This window comes from Arvicanthis niloticus, chromosome 22, assembly GCF_011762505.2.
Source record: "Arvicanthis niloticus isolate mArvNil1 chromosome 22, mArvNil1.pat.X, whole genome shotgun sequence".
NCBI lineage: Eukaryota > Metazoa > Chordata > Mammalia > Rodentia > Muridae > Arvicanthis > Arvicanthis niloticus.
In genome coordinates, this window is record NC_133429.1 from 3,495,521 (window position 1) to 3,513,384 (window position 17,864).

The following is a 17,864-nucleotide window of genomic DNA, read 5'->3' on the forward strand; positions in this document are numbered from 1 at the left end:
GACCCCTCCTCAAGGAACAAACTAGGCAATAAACAAATTCCAGAAAACACCCTTCAAGGGGCTGGTCAGGATGACCGAGGCAAAAAGAATATTTGTCACACAAGCTTCTGCTGCACCCATTGTATATCAACTTAATTCAAATGTAAATGTTTTTAATCATGGCCTATATCCTGAGGCCTGGCCCAGAGATTATCTTTCCTGCACCAAGGACAAATTTCTGTCATGTGACCAGATTATTTGCTTGTGCCTCTGTTTTGGGGATAGTCATTTTAAAAAATGACTTGAATCTCCACATTTTAAATCATCTTTTATCTTTACAGTTCTGTGCAAGCATTGCTTGTACAGTGGTCCCTTGTAAGGCAGACAGACCCTGATGGTAAGAGGGCCCAATTTTAGCGCAAAGACGAAAGTATCCATGTAAGTCTGTCTTTGCTTTGTGCAACAGGCTGCATTAGCATTCTCATAAGCCAAATGTGTAACAAAAGGAATTCCTGTTTGAAGATCTCCAAAAATTCTGCCAGCTGCTTTCAGCAGCCTGTCCATGAATTTCTGGAATGGTTCCTCAGAACCCTGTTTAATACTGAATAAATTTCCACTAAGATCCCCTTTAGTAGGTAATTGATTTCAAGCACAGCAGGCAGCCATTGCAATCTATGTATACACTCCTGCAGGCAGTTTAACCTGATTAGCATTACGTTCATATTAACCTTCTCATAGAAGAATGTTAAGAACCCAATCTGCATTGCCTGCCTGGGCATTCATCATGGCAGTTTTCTTACTGGTATCACACCATTTTGAGCTCCAAAGCAAGTAACCTCCTACTGACAAAGTAGCCTTACATATAGTTTTCCAATATTTGGGCATTAAATTTGCTTCTACCACAGTATCCAATAAAGCTTGTGTGAAGGGGTCAGTAGGCCTATATTGTGCCACAATTGTTTTTTAACTCTTTTATTGAACTCTACCTGCTCAAGCCTTTCTTCTATAAACATAAGCGAGTTAAAAAATCTCAAGCTCACGATTAAATTGCCTGTCAGCTGCAGCCAAAGGAATGTTGGCAGTTAACCGCATTTTTAAGTTTCTTTTGCAATATTAGCATATAACCATAATTTTTGGAAACAAAACCAATTTTTAACAATGTAAGCAATCTATTTTCTCTAAACTCAACACCAAGTGGATTACTTTTACGTTACAAAGTTTGGCTGCCAGTTCTTATATATGAATGCATGATAGTGCAGCCTTTAATATCTCATTAAATAGACATTGCTTTTAAATCTTTTATACATCTGGTTTTTAAATGACTAACCCTGTGTTACCAGTTTTAAGCAAACTTTTTGTTAACAAAGTTGTAAATTTTTAATCAAACCCAATAACTTATAGGCCAATAATCTATAACCAAAATATGTAGAACATATTTATACTTTTAAAACCAATCAGAAACAACAATGAAGTTGCTACACATCTTATATATTTAGACAAAATTTTCTTGTCTTTTCTAGCTGTAATTTCAAGAGAAAAGCACCTTATCACTGAGATTTTTCTAAGAAAGACAACCCTTCTTTATCATAGAAGCCAAAAAGCTGCTGGGCCTTTTAAAAGCAGCTTATGCTGACAATCAGTTTCTGGAAAGGTTTTTCCAGCTCAGCTCAACTCTTAGCTACAGGTGTAGGGCAACTTATCAACCTCTGCTGTGTACATTACAACTGCCTTTAAAACCAAGGTAAACTAGATCAAGGGTTGGATCAAGCAGTTTTAACGATCTTTTTTTTTTTTTTTGAACATGAAACATAGAACATTCATTCATTCAGACAACGAAACAAAAACAGACAATTGACACACATGGACATTGGTGCACCAAGGACAAGACAATAAACAAAGAAAGCAGAACTAAGGATTTCTCCTGTGGAAGCCAGAGAGAAACTCAAGTCGTCTCCTGAATTTTCTCTTGTTCCTAGGAGAGCTCTGAAACAGCCTTTTCATTCTTTTTTGCTGGCCTAACCCAGAGAGAGAACAACTGCTTTTCAAAACCCTTTCTCTCTCTGATATTCAAGATCTAATGCTTTCTCTTTCTTTAGGAGATGTAGCAGTGGCTGTTGATATTTACTCCTCAGTGCCCTGCTTTCTTAGCTTTCCAATTTCTTCTAACCCTGCTCCTTTCACCTGAAGCAGCTCTCACAGGCTGCAGGCAAATGCCCATTTAGAATTCTCCTGGCTCATAATTCGCTGTCACCTCCTAAACAAAATAGGCATCCCTATCTGACCTAGACCGTATCCCCTAAAACACACTTTCTGCAAACACGGCCTCCAAAAATTAACTACTGCTAGTATCAATACTGTTTGCTACATACCAAATGTGCGGGATACTCTCCTTCTTGTTCTGTTTTCCGTGGAGCTCCCCTGAGACAGCATTCCTCAGTTGGTCCCCTGATTTCAAGTCCCACATTGTGCGCGCCAATCTGTAGCTGCCCGCAGCCACAAGTCAACTGGATTCACCTGAAAGGGGGCTGGGAATGAAAGGGGAGGGCAAGAAGAGATGAAGCCAAGACAAAGTTCTCTGATCAAGGCTCAAAGCTTTAATGTCCAGCTCTCAATTTAAAGGGGAAGGCCCAACCCACAACCCCTCCTGCTTTCAGCTGGAGATGGGTGGGATAATCCATAATCCGTTCTAGGTCACCATCAGAGATGTCTCAAGGCAAGCCCAGGGGCAGTTATGCTTTTGTGTTCTGTGCACTCAAGGTGGGTAACTCCACCTAGATCCTATCACTTGGTCTGTTGTGGTAAACAAGGTCTCTCAGGCCTGCTCAAGGCTTTGGGGGGAAGGGCACAGAGAAAATATAGTGACTCTTGTATTTTTCTTAAATGTGACCAGTTATTCAGACTCAGTTGTGGACTGGTCTAGAAATCAATCCAGTATTGGAAATAACAATCTTCATTTGGAAGGCTGGTTCTAGAAATTTTCAGAGACATATTTGGAAGTTAGCTGCAGTTCCTTATAATGTTATGCTAGCAAGAGATAAAGTGGGGACACAATTTGGATTTCAAACAAGTCTTAGTACATGTATCAAGGCTCTTTTAATTTTCAAGTTAAAATTACTTTGTTTCTTCTGCAGTATTTAATGTAAGGTTCATTGATTTAACACTTTCTAATTCTGTTAGTAGGTTGAAACACAGTATGTGAGTTGTGGAAGTCTATTAACCAGCTTTTGTTTTATTGCTCTGAGTATCATAGAACCTTGGTCTTCTGAAAAAAAGCTTGCAAGTATTGGAAGAAGTTAATCAGGCTTTAAGCAGAAGCAAGAGGGTAGTGGGCTTTATTATTGCTGGTATAACAGCTTTAATTACATTAATTGCTAGCCCCACTGCTTCTGCAAATGCCTTGACACAAGAAGACAGCTACTTTTGTTAATCACTTAGTAAAAAACGTTACTAATGTGTTGAATATGTTGGAATTTGTTGGATGTCATGAGATGGAATAGGAAGCAGAACATCCTCATAAACAAGGAAGATACCACCTTTCCTCCTGGTCTCAGGAGAATCAGCTAATTTGATTGTTTTCATCTGTCAAATCTTTTTACTTCTGCTCCCTCCTTACTGAGCAGTTATTTAATTATCACATAAGCAACTCATGTATGGAAGTTACATTTTTAAGCCATGGGAATGAGCCAGCAGGAAGGCTCAGCAGGTAAAGGTGCTTACTGCTAAGCCTGATGATATGAGTAGAGTACTGACCACTATAGGTTGCCTTCTGACTTCTGCATGTGCACACACACACACACACACACACACACACCACTAAATGAATGGGTAAGTAAAATAATATAATAAAAACATTAAAGTTCTAAAAATAAAAGAAAGATTTTTAGAGGAAGGCAAGACCACCAAAGACTAAAAGAAGGAATTGGGTGATAGACTGAAATACATTGTATACATGAATCCAGACATTACAATAGAACCCATGTGTTATACAGTAAATGTACAATAAAAGGTTTCTTGGAACAGATAAGGCAACATAGCCTTAAAGGAACAGAAAGATGATATGGTAGTAAGTTTGCCTAGTATGGCTAGGTGGAAGAAATCAGTGGTCTTTATTAAACTTACAATTATATTTCTGTGTGACAATTCACAGGAAAAAAAGAAGCTTCAAGGAGAAACAGGTTGATCGAGTATTAAAATTTCACATTATGGTCCAATATAGCATAAAAGTTACACTGACAGGAGCATGAAGAAGCTAGCCCCATCATATTCACTATCAAAGACAATGGGAAAAAAATGAGAATAGGATGGCTTTAGAACACCCCTATCTAGGAAATTGCATCATCCGCAATGGACAGATCTTCCCACATCAATTAGTAATCAAGACAATCTCCCCACTCCTGCAGACACACCCATGATCCAACCAAATTTATTTAATTCCTCAGATAGGACTTTCATCCCAGATGATACTAGATTGTCTCAAATTGACAGTTGACAACTAAATACAATATTAAGCTTGATCAACCTGTTTCTCCTTGAGGTTTCTTTTTCCTGAGTATTTTATCACAAAAATACACAGGTAACTTTAATATATACAAGAGGACACCCACCATGCTCTGTTTTGTGTATAGTGAGAGAAAAGAATCATGAAGGCTGTTTACTTAAGACCTGAACAAATTACAGAGGCCAGAATCCACGGTAGACTATGGAACAAAGATAGATGTAGTTAATTTCAAGGATTTCTCATTCAATCAATTTATAAATGTTCAAACAAAGTAGTAATTGTGTTTTGAAGTTTCTGTATTAGTGAAAATTCCTAGGTCTTCTCTGTTTCTGCCTTTCTGTCTTTCTGTCTACATTTCTCTATCTGTTCTCTGTCTCTGTCTCTGTATGTATCTCTGTGTGTGTGTCTCTGTGTGTGCCAGTGATGAAACCCAGAAACCCTTGCATGCTAGGCAATAATCTGTCACCCAGATATATCAAATTTCTCAAGTAAAATTTGTGCTTTTGCTAGTATCAAATTCCCATGATCACACCATACTTTTCCTCAACCTGCTGGAACAGTTGTAATTACAGTTGTGTACCACACCTGGCTTATCCATCCATGATTTTGTGATACCGTTTGTAACTGGCAAGGAGATTGCTAGGACTAATGATAACCTTCTAATAATTCTTTTTACTGCTTTTACTTTCTTGTCCAAATTAAGTAATTTCAAGAAATATATTTCTTACAGTCTTGCATGGATGTTCTTCCTTGTATTCACAGTCCCAAGTGCATTGTTGGAGTTTATCCTATCCTCCTTGATGACTATGTCTGAATAAGACTTTGTCCAGTAATCTCAGAGCACCTAGGAAAGGCAACATCCCCATCAACAATTATCTGTTATTGTATTTGTTTTTCTACATTCCCCTTGCTATAATGTGCATCTTAAGTGTCCCCTAAATGCTTGTGTATTCCCAAGCATACATATTGGGAGGTTGTAGAATTGTCAAGAGTGAGAGCTCATGGAAATCTTTTGGTCATCAGATGAAGCACTGTACAGACACTGTTATACTCCAGTATCTTTTGCTTTCCATTTTGCTTTAAGGGTATGGAGTGAGTGGTCTCTCCATCTCCCTCACCCCATATTCTTCATATTCTCTCTCTCTCTCTCTCTCTCTCTCTCTCTCTCTCTCTCTCTCTCTCTCTCTCTCTCTCCCTTTATCCCTTCCCATCTCCCTCCATTCTTTCACCCTTTGTTTTATATTGTATACATCATGTACATATGGGTGTCTCTGTGGGGGGAGAGAGAAAGAAAGCAGGTACAGTGTGTAGGTGTAGTAAAGGACTTAGGATATCCTCCTCTCTATTGTAGGTTCTGTCACTAAGCCTCTAGCTATTTTGCCCACCCAAAAGTCCTAGTAATATCCCTGCCCTTTATTTTATAGCACTGGGCTTACAGGCATGAACCTTACTACTTTTTAAAAACTTGTCCATGGTACCTGAACCACGAAATGAGATTCTATAGCACAGGTCTCCCTACTAGGCTCAGGGAACACTCCAGAAGAAGAAACAGGAAGAAATGCTGTAAAATAGTGGCTTCTGAACATGACAAAACCAGTGAACTAATGAACTCACAGTAGCTATAGTGGTCTCCAGGCTAGTACAGCAAGAATTCTTAACAAATAAGCCATATCCCAAGCACTAGAATGAGTACCTTTGTTTGACTATGTGCTTCAACCACATTGGGCTGTCTCCATGAAGGCTCAACCCACAGGACCAAAGAACTAGGGACCCAGGCCCAAATAAAACTTTCCTCTTTATAAGTTGACTATCTCAGACATTTGTTTTATATTTTTTAACATGTGTTTTTCTATTTTTTATATTTTTTATTGGATATTTTATTTATTTACATTTCAGGTGTTATCCCTTTTCTCCACCCCCCCCATAAACCCTTTATCACATTCCTCCTCCACCACCTTGTTGCTTTTATACCATTTTAATTGCATACAAGTATTAAGGTCAGTTCTAGGTTTAGGAACTAGCAATACAATAGATGCAAATAGACAAGGAATAAGCAAGACAATAAACAAAAATAGTCAAAGAACAAGCAAGGCAATCAACAAAGTCCTGTGATCACTCCCTTTATCACTGTTTCTAAGGGCTTATCAGAATGACCAAAATATCTGAGCCAACTTCCCTGTTCTAGCCCAAAGTCATTTTCCTGTCTGAAGCCTACTTCCTTGTTCTAGCCTAAGATTTAGATTCCTGCCTGAAATTACTTCTTTGTTCTAGCCTAAGATTTAGTTCCTGCCTGAAATTACTTCTTTGTTCTAGTCTAATGTCAGATTTTGCCTGAAGCCATTTTCCTTGTCCTTGGCCAAAGTCAGATTCCTGCCAAGCAGTTGATTTCCTTCTCCTTGGCCAATGTCAGATTGGTCAGATTTGGGCTTGCCAAGCAGCCCCAAAAGCTCTCCTCCTCTCCCACTTTTTTATTTCATAAAGAAGACTGAGCCTGTCTTAGCTCATTCTGCCAATAATGCCTTCCTTATCCATCATGGAACATGCATTAACAAAAGCCATGCACTTCTTTCTTAGGTTGGTAAGGCTCTGTGCAGAATCTTACCCTTCCTTGGCTTGTCAGCCTGTTAAACTCTGTCTGGGGGTCCATTTTCAGTTTCAAGCCATGTACTTTAGCTGCCAACATGTTGATGTTATTTAAAAAAAACAAGCTTTAAAATGATGGGCAGGAATAAAAGTATTACCAGGACAAAAAGAGATAGTGTGATCAAGCTATATATGCTATTTTTGAAGCTTGACCAAAATGGAAATACTGACCTCAAGCCATGGATAATTTTATCAGCATTATCTGCTGCATCAAAGCTTAGCAGAGCAGCATTCTTTAAATTCATAAGCTCATTATCCAAAGTTAAAACATCCAGAGAGGTGTTAGAATTACACCAAATACCCTGCAAGTGTCTTTAAACGTTTTCCTTATTATAATCACTATCATTGTAAATTTTAGAAGAAACACTTTTTGAAGCCAACTCCTAGCAGAAAGTGGTGATCATCTTTTCAGCCATTCCGGGCCATATATTTGCAGGTTTATACTTTCCCACCCTGACAAGAGACTTGTTTTTCTAGCATGATTTTTTGCAAGCAGCCCACAACAGCTGAGCACACTCTGATAACATCTTGTTTCTCTGACATATCCTGGACTTACAGTTTAGTGCCCCCAGCTGCAAGGCACTCATGGTTAAGTGTCTCCAGCTGCACTCTCTTGCTTGTTCTTATATAGCCACAGTTGCCTTTCAATAAACAAGACTTGATCAGACGCCCTGTCTTGTCTCCATTCTTCTCATCTCTTGGCCCTCCATCACCACTCTCTCCTTTGCAGACCTTGTTGACTGACCCTCAGGCTGGATCACCTGATACCCAACAAGAGTCAGTGAGAATGAGAGGCCCTGTGTGTGGGAACTTCATAGCAGAAGCAGGGGGAGGTGGGGTAGGGCTTTCCATGATGGCAGGTCCCAATAACTCGAGAAAGTCCAGAGTTCCAAGGGCTGGAAGTTTTGGTGACAGCAGGCTCCAATGATACAAGAAGTCCATGGGTTCCAAGAGTTTAGTTGCTCATGGCATGTGATAAATGGTCTGCACCCCCCAGTTAAGCCAGGAGAGAGCTGGCTTAAATAGGGAATGAGGAAAAGGAGGGGCTGGGAAAAGGAATAACTTAATTTAGCTATACCCCTGGCCTTTAGGTATCTCATAAATATGGAAATCTCTCAAGGCTGAAGCCTGTAGTCACGCCCTCTATCTGTAGGTGGATGGTGACATAAACCTCTCTGGGAGGAGCTGATTAGCTAAACATGTCTGCAAGGTGCAGGTTAATGGAGATGTAGACAGTGTCAGGAGTCTGGAATCCAGGGGCATGGTGAGATATGTGCTGTCCCTACACAGGCGATGGTCACCTGTTGGGTCTCCAGCTATCTCAAACCCAGTACTCTACTGGGGAGACCAAATCATCCCTTCATGGTCCTACACCTGTGAGGGACATTACTAGAAGAGGGGTTGACTGAAAATTCAAAAGTGAAACAAAGGTTACAGGAACCTGCTGCATCAAGACTGGTGAGTCACAGTAACAAAAATGGGGCAAGAAATAAGTCAACATGAACTATATGTGGAACAAATGAGAAAGACTTTAAAGATGTTAGGAGTAAAGGTGAAAATTAAGCATTTGTTGTATTTTTTATTCTATTAAAGAGTTATGTCCCTGGTTTCCTCAAGAAGGAACCATTGATGAAAAAAAGATGGCATGGAGTTGGAGATGCACTTAAATATTTTTACAGGACATTTGGGCCTGAAAAGGTCCTGAAGACAGAAAGTGCATTGCTTTTAGTGTTCCCACTATAAACTTCAGAGAACCTATGAAGAGATATCAATAAAAGGTCTTGCCTCAGGGTATGGCCAACAGTCTTACCTTGTGCCAAAAGTTTGTGGCCTCCACCATAGATGGTGTTAGAACCCTATGGAAGCAAATCTACATGATCCATTACATGGATGATATCTTAACAGCAGAAAAAGATGGAAAACAGGTGCTCCAGTGCTTTGATGATCTTAAAACAGATTTACATTCTACAGGGTTACAAATAGCACCAGAGAAAGTACAGTTACAAGATACCTATACTTATTTAGGATTTCAGATTAATGGTTCATGTATTATTAATAGTAAGGCCACCTTTAAGATTGATACCCTTAAGACACTTAATGATTTTCAAAAATTATTGGGAAACATTAGTTGGCTACTCCCATATTTAAAACTTACTACAGGAGAGCTGAAGCATCTGTTTGATATTCTCAAAGGAGATGCTGACCATAAGTCTGACCGGGTTCTAACAAAGGAAGGTAGAAAAGCCTTTCAGATCCCAATTTGTAACTCATATTAATTATTTTAAGCCTTTATATTTTCTTATTTTTAACACCAAATTAACTCCTACTGTAGTTTTTTGGGAAACTGCACCCATATTATGGCTTCATCTTCCCTCATCACTTAAGAAGGTCTGTGAGGCAGTGGGCTGTGAAAGGAACCAGGACCTAGGAGCAAGGCCAAACATCTACCATTTCTTTAGGGTCTCCAGGGCCCATATGCTTCATCTTGGTACTTCTGTGGCCACTCAGCAGTGCCTGGGAGGCCAAGAGCTGAGACCAGCAAGTCTCCAGCTGTCACTTGGCCTGGGGATGCCCAACCAAAGAGCTTTAGCCCACGTGGGGTCTCAGACTGTGTTTTTTCGACCCCAGAGCAAAGTCACGAAGCTTCTCACAGCCTGGCATCCACCGGGCACATATGGAGTGAACTCAGTCAACTTCCTGTGCTCCTACCCCCTGAGCTGTGGCCCAGTCCCTTCAGTAGCAGACACTCAGGATCCACAACTAAGCCCAACAGGACTCATGACCACTCCCAAGACATAGCCCAACAAATGTCCTTTATCCATACTATGATACTGTAGCTGATATGATTATGTTAGGCAAAGATAATAGTCAAAAATATTTTGGAAAAGACTCTGATGTCATAGTACAATTCTATACAAGGCATCAGGTTGATTGGCTTATGCAGAGCTCTGAAGTTTGGTCTATCACATGTGCCTCATTTGCTGGCCAGCTAGGTAATCATTACCCACCAGATAAATTGGTTCAGTTTTGTAATTGCCATGCATTTGTTTTTCCACTTCACACCACACATGCACCTATAAAAGAAGCATTGCTAGTTTTCCCTGATGGTTCCTCATTAGGAACACCTGCTTATGCCTTTAAAGATCAAGTAATTTCCTTTGTTACATCATCTATGTCAGCTCAATTGGTTGAATCACATGCTGTTATTGCTGTGTTCCAAGCATTTCCGAATCAAGCTATTATTTATACAGATAGCTCATATTTAGCTCAGTCTATCCCTCTTCTAGAAATTGCTGCATAGATGTATTCCTCAGAAGCAGCTGATTTGTTTTTACAGTGCCAACAATTAATTTTGAGGAGAAAGTATAAATTCTGTTCCGCGCCCCTTTTTGAGTCCCCTTCGCCCGCGAAAGAGACACGTGAGGCAGTGTTCGGGTGGTTACTACAGTGAGGCTTTATTCTTGTATCAGCAGAAGCGGAAAAGACCCAAAGCCCAGGAAAGGCACTGCTATATGTACCCTAGAGTGGCGTGTTCACTTCTGATTGGCTGTTCACGCATCACCCCATATTACGCCCCCAGGATGGGCAGTGACTTTGGCGCGCTTTTGCCTTTTGCACCTGCGCAGTTAGTTGTTTACTTGTGGGAGCACAGGATGCCTGCGCCATCTTGTAATGGCAAATGTTGTCACGCTCACTGTGGCTCCTAACAAAATTCTTTATAGGACACTTGAGAGCCCACACCAGACTACCAGGTCCCCTCTCTGAGAGAACACCAAGGCAGATCTAGCCACTTGTGTAGCAGCAGTGACTTTATCAGATTTGCTGTCTAACTTGGATCAGACCATTAAACATCAATTTGAAAAAATCAAAAGGGGAGAATGGTACCCTACCAAGGGATCCCCCAGAAATATCATTCATCACATACATTTTATTTTAAAATTTTTAACTTTGGATTCCAAAGGAAAATCTGCTGCAGATAGATTTTGGCATCCTGATACCAAAATGAATTTTGTAACAGTCCTCTGGAAAGACCAATTAACTGAAACCTGGAATGGGCCAGACTCAGTACTAATCTAGGGAAGAGGTTTTGTCTTCATATATTCCCAAACAGCAGATGCCATGCACTAGCTGCCAGAGAGACTGATTAAACAAATAGACAATAATAACAGATCCAGAGAGGAGAAGCCCCCTGAGAACCTTATTTTTCTTTTCAGGAAACATGAAGAGTCTCTGCAACTCAATACTGTTACTGCCCTTCATAATAGCTTTCAAACTGGAACAGATCAATCAGCATATGCCATATAACCTTACATGGAAAGTCCTCAACGCTGAAGGGGACATTATCATCAGTGCATCCAAGGTGGCTCCAATGGACTCTTGGTTCCCCAATTTAGAGGGCTACATTGCTTAGACCCAGGAGAAAACCCATTCCCACAATTGCTGTAGCTGTCCTTTTGTGTTTGAGATTGACTGGGGCAGGGATGGAGGTTTCCTCACTTGTTTTGCAAGATCAAAGCTATAATCGGCTCTGCACTTCTATAGATTTAGATCTAGAAAGAATGGAATTCACTATATCGCATTTGCAAAATTTACTATTCTCATTACCTGAAGTAGTGCTATAGAATAGAAGAGGCTTAGACCATTTACTTGGAACATATGTCCAATACAAAATGACCAGTCACACTTGTCAGGGCACTCAGCAAACTCACAAGTCAGCATCATTCTTTGTCCCAGCATCAGCATGTCTCACTAATCACTCTGGCAGCCACCATGCTTCTTCAGCATCCTGCAGAAAAACACAGACATGTCCTCTTCCCCATATTAAATACCTGATCAGGATCATGCCATATGCTAGTAAGTGGATTCTTCCTTTTCACCTAGGCATAAGTATTCCTAGTTGTAGGGTGCCATAGACACTAAGCAGAAAGTTCCTTGGCATCCAAATTTTTTTTAAAAAATTAAAATAAAAAACATAATTTAAATACAGTTGTGGTATACTAGGATACACCTCCCTCTCTTTTATTTTATAAAGACATTGATTTAAAGTTACATGGGCCTGTTCCACAATACCTTGTCCTTGAAGATTATAAGAAATCCCAGTAATATTGGTAATACTAAATTGTTGACAAAAAGTCTCAAATACTCAACTGCAATAGCCAGTTCCGTTATCTGTTTTTTATTGGATATTTTATTTATTAACATTTCAGATGCTGTCCCATTTCCACATCCCATCCCCAGAAACCTCTTATCCCATCCCCCTCCTCCTACTTCTATGAGGGTGTGCTCCTACCCATCTACCCATTCCCAACTCCTGGCCCTCGAATTCCCGCATACTTGGGCATACAGCCTTCCCAAGACCAAGGTTCTCTTCTGTCACTGATGCCCCACAAGGCCATTCTCAACTACATATACAGTTGAAGTCATGGGTCCCTCTATGTGTTCTTCCAGGCTAGCTGTTTAGACCCTGGGAGCTCTGGTTGGTTGGTATTGTCGTTCTCCTCATGGGGCAGTCAGCCCCTTCAGTTCCTTCAGTCTTCTCTCTAATGACATTTATTTTATTTAAGGAAAGTTTATAAACACACAATTAGCACCATCTGATGTAATACATACTTTAAAATTTTTGCTTATATTTCATCTCCATTTTATTGTATAAATTTTGTGTGTCTTCATATCTCATCATTATCTTGATAGTGTCGATATTTTCCATATTCAGGTTTTTTTATTCCTTGAGTGCACCAATATTTTTCTAATTCATGTTTTTATTTAGAATTGTTTATTTGATTAAAATATAATTACATCATTCCTGTCACCTCCAGTCTTTTCTCCAACACCTCCCATGTCCCCATTAAACTCCATCTCAAATTAGTGGCTTTCTTCTTTCTGTGTGTGTGTGTGTGTGTGTGTGTGTGTGTGTGTGTGCTCGCGCATACGCACGTGTGTGCAAGCGCATGCATGCATGTGCCACACAAAACATGCTGAGCTTGTTAATTACTGCTTCTATGTATATGATTTTAGAACTGAATTTGGAATTGGATAACCAGATATTAACATCCAGGTCATACTTACAAAATATAGAAACTCTCTAGTCCTCTGAGTTTTACAATCTTTCTTTCCTATTTCTTGTGATGTTTCCTTAGAAATTGATGTTTCTCTTGGTTTAAGCAGTCACATACAGTTATTCTTGGCACTTTTCCAAGTTGTAGCGTTCTGTAATAGTCTCTCTGTCTACTTCAAAAATAAGCTTTTTTGATGAAGAATGACAGTTCCATCTATTTGTGTCTCTGTTTCAGGTATATGTTAAAGAGGCCATGATGGAGAGAAGTCTATAATCAAGAGAGTCAAAATGGAAAAAGAGGGCCAGGAGAATATCACAGTCCTAAGGTTCACTGAATACATGAACTTTGAGCAGAGATTGAGTACAACACAGACATTACTGATCAAAGATAGATTCTCCTCAGTGTATTCATATAAAATAGAGAAATAAATTGTGTACCTTTATATGTATGACCTTGTAGGGTCATTTAATACTTAGTGTATTTGATTAAGTTGCCTGGCCAAAAACCTGTTGAGTGAAGAATCTATGAGTTCTGGAGAAGAACCTACAGCTATTGTTTTGTTAAGTGAACATCAAATTTTCATTTGAATATTTATTTGTATGTCCATAGATCAATGAAGTTGTTTGTTTCTATCAGAGAAGCTTCTTTTTTCCAGTGAACAGGGGATAATATAAAATCATAACTGGACAAAGTATTGAGAATAAGTATCCATATAGTGCTGTCTTAATGAGATTCTATAGAACAGGCCTCCCTACTAGACTCAGGGAACAATGCAGAAGAGAAAACAGGAAGGAATGCTGTAAAATAGTGGCTTCTGAACATGACAAATCCAGTGAACTAATGAACTCACAGTAGCTATAGTGGCCTCCACATAACCTGCAAAAGATCAAACCAGCCAACATGTCTACATGAGGAAGGAAGAGACACTAAATCTTCATCTCTAGCTGAGAAGTCATTTGCAAATGATGGCTGCTAAAGAGAGTCAGTATTTTACAGGGGTGTGGTCCCTGATAGATTAACCATGCCCCAGCTTCAGTGGATAGCCTCATACCCAAGTATATATGTGTAAGATTAAAAGGGTACAGGGGTTCATGATACAAATGAAAGGAAGAAGGAAGGAGAAAAGAAGAATTGATGTCAGGTTATTGATGGATGACTGAGGCTTCAAATTTCTCCCCCTCTCTTTCTCTCTCTCTCTCTCTCTCTCTCTCTCTCTCTCTCTCTCTCTCTCTCTCTTTTGCTCTTACTCTCTCTCTCATTTCTTTGTTTTGTGGTAGGCATATAAAACATGTGGAACCAGAAAATGATACTCGGCTTTCAGAATTCTTCTGGGATTCTCAGAGAATCAACCCCGAATTCAGCATCTTATATTTGGACTGTTCTTCTCCATGTATCTAGTGACTACCTTTGGCAACCAACTTATCATCATGGCCATCATTGTTGACTCCCACCCACACACACCCATGTACATCTTCCTCTCTAATCTGTCCTTTGTGGACATCTGCTTCACTTCCACCACTGTCCCACAGATGCTGGTGAACATTCACACACATGGAGCAAGGTTATCATCTATGCAAACTGTATCACCCAGATGTACTTCTTACTGCTTTCTTCAGGGTTAGACATCTTTCTGCTACAGTGATGGCTTATGACTGCTATGTGGCCATCTGTCACCCCCTGCATTACATGATCATCATGAACACAAGACGCTGCGGATTGCTAATTTTGGCATGCTGGATTATAAGAGTTATAAATCCCTTATTATAAAGTTTTTGTGAGTTTTTTCTTGTTATTTGTTTTGTTTGGTTTGGTTTGGTGTTATGGCTGTCATTCAGCACAGACCTGGAGATCTCTCACTTTTACCATGAACTTAATCAAATAGTGCACCATGCCTGTTCTGACATCTCTCTTAATGACATGGTGATTTATATTGCAGCCATGCTACTGGTTGTGGGCACCCTCTCTGGTATCCTTTACTCCTACTCTAAGATAATGTCCTCCATTTGTGCAGTCTCCTCAGCTCAGGGGAAGTACAAAGCATTTTCCACCTGTGCATCTCACCTCTCAGTTGTCTCATTTTATTGCACCCTCCTGGGAGTATATCTCAGTTCTGCTGTGACTCAAAACTCACATGCCACTGTAACAGCTTCATTGATGTACACTGTGGTCACCTCCATGCTGAACCCCTTCATCTATAGTCTGAGGAACAAAGACATAAAGACAGCTTTGAAAATCCTGTTAGGGAGTGTAACTTGAAGCAGATCAGTAGATTCACCTTCATATACTGTCTGTTTTAGTAGTAATTAATGTTTTGGATTATCCACTGCAGTCCATTGATTAGATAGATTGAATAACAAGAATTTACTCAATTATCCCCTACAATTGCTCTGTCTTTTCTATCACTGTGATTGTTTGTATATGCTCAACCGAGGGAGCCGCACTATCAAAAGGTGTGGCCCTATTGGAGTAGGTGTGGCCTTGTTTGAGTAGGTGTGTCACTGTGGCTGTGGGCTTTAAGACCCTCATCCTAGATGCCTAGAAGCCAGTATTCTGCTAACAGCCTTCAAATGAAGATGTAGAACTCTCAGCTCCTTCTGAACCATGACTGCCTGGATGCTGTCAGGTTCCCACCTTGGTGATAATGGACTGAACCTCTGAACCTATAAGCCAGCCCCAATTAAATGTTTTTATAAAACTTCCCTTGGTCCTGGTGTCTGTTTACAGCAGTAAAACTCTACTAAGACAACCACCTTTCTCATACAATTCAAGGTTTTCCCTTACATTTCTTTTATTACCTGAAATCTATTGTCATTTCCTACTTTCTTCACATATTCCCATCTTTGGATCAGAAAGTTCTGTTAATTGCTGCTTCATTTAGAGAATGACTGAGACTTCAGAAAAATGATTTACTTTGGAAAGTATATGTGAAGACTGTTTTCTTCACTAAAGGAATATTTTCCTTTTTATTGGTTATTTATTTACATTTCAAATGTTGTTCCCCTTCCCAGTTTCCCCCATCCCATTGCCCTCCCCTTTGCCTCTATGAGGGTGCTCCCCCACCCACCTACTCCCCCTGCCTCATTGCTCTAGCATCCCCTTATGCTTGGGTATCAAGCCTCCACAGGACCAAGAGCCTTTCCTCCTGTTAATGCCAGATAAGGCAATCCTCTGCTACATAAGTATCTGGAGACATGGGTCACTCTATGTATACTCTTTGGTTGGTGGTTTAGTCCCTGGGAGCTCTGGGTGGTTCAGTTAGTTGATGTTGTTCTTCCTATGGGATTGGAATCTCCTTCAGTTCTTTCAGTCCTTCCCCTAACTCTTCCATTGAGGTCCCTGGGCTCAATTCGAGAAGTGGCTGTGAGTATCTGCATCTGTATTGGTCAGGTGTTGGCAGAGCCTCTCAGGGGACAACTATACCAAGCTCCTGTCAGCAAGTACTTCTTGGTATCAGCAATAGTGCTGAAATTTTGTATCTTCAGATGGAACAGATTTCTAGGTGAGGCAGTCTCTGGATGGACTTTTAACAAAATATTCTTAAATTTTGATCCTTCTGTGGAAACAGTTCCCTTTGGCAAAATGAGGTAGATGTACAATATATTTAATTTTATAGACTCAGAAAGTGTGAAGCACCTTCCCAGACTCATAAAACATTATGGAAAAAGAGAAAGAAAGTAATAAAAAAAGAATATAGATTGCACAGACCACTAGGAAACTTTGTCTCCTGGATATAACATGACTATTAGAATCATGAATACAGAGATGAAGGCAGTCAAGAGTTCAGTGTATAGTTATAAAAGACATAAATTTCCTCTCCTAGCTAGGGAGCTATCAGTAGTTAATGGCTACAAGTAGAGGGATGGTTATTCCTACTTGAGAGCTTGACACCCATGCACAGTCCTCCATACATGTACATATGACCAGTATTTATTAGGCTCAGCCAGTTATTAGAAAAAGTATAGGAGACACATATTTGGGAGGGAAACACAGTAAGAAAATATGGGGGGAATGGGAGAGAGGAGTAGTACATGAATATAATAAAATATATAATATACTTATGCAAAAATCCAAAGAGTAAATGAAAATATTTTTTTAAAAATTGAACCAGTTTTTATGTGTTATTTCATCATTCTTTCATTTTGAAACATAGAGTATATTCATGCATACTTTAGCATACACATGATTTCTCTATTGGACATTAGGGGTTTTTTTCTCACAAAGGTTCCCTGGTGATTGCAGAGTAAACAATGAATACTGTAGTTACTGGCAAAAGGTGACTGTTTCAACTGGAGTTTACATGGATAGAAAAAAATTGAATTCACAAATTGGCTTAGTATGGCCTCTAAATCTAGTGATGATGTCACCCATAGGCAACAGGATCCATGCACATCTGTTGCCATGGCAACCACCATATATTCTCAGTATTCACCTGTGACTTGCCTGTGTGCTTCAGTGCATGTGACTATATTATGGCCCCCCAAAAACACAGAACCCCTGATCTTCACTCTCCCTTTTCTTCTTCTTTTTCATCACCCCCTTTGTTCTTTTTTCTTCTCTCCAGTAATTGTTTCCTGTGGAACTGTGCTAACCTGGTGTGATCTGGCCCAATAAGAGTGGCCATTCTAACACAAGTCTGACAACATTCTGTCACAAAGCAAGTCTCAGCAGATACAGGAAGACTGAAATAG

General features: G+C 39.9%; 1 pseudogene; it reads left to right on the forward strand.

Moving 5' to 3' along the window:
- LOC143436470 (olfactory receptor 7A17-like) overlaps nucleotides 1-15,432 on the forward strand; it is a 32,244-nt pseudogene extending 16,812 nt beyond the window's left edge.
- Nucleotides 15,433-17,864: the final 2,432 nt, after the last annotated feature.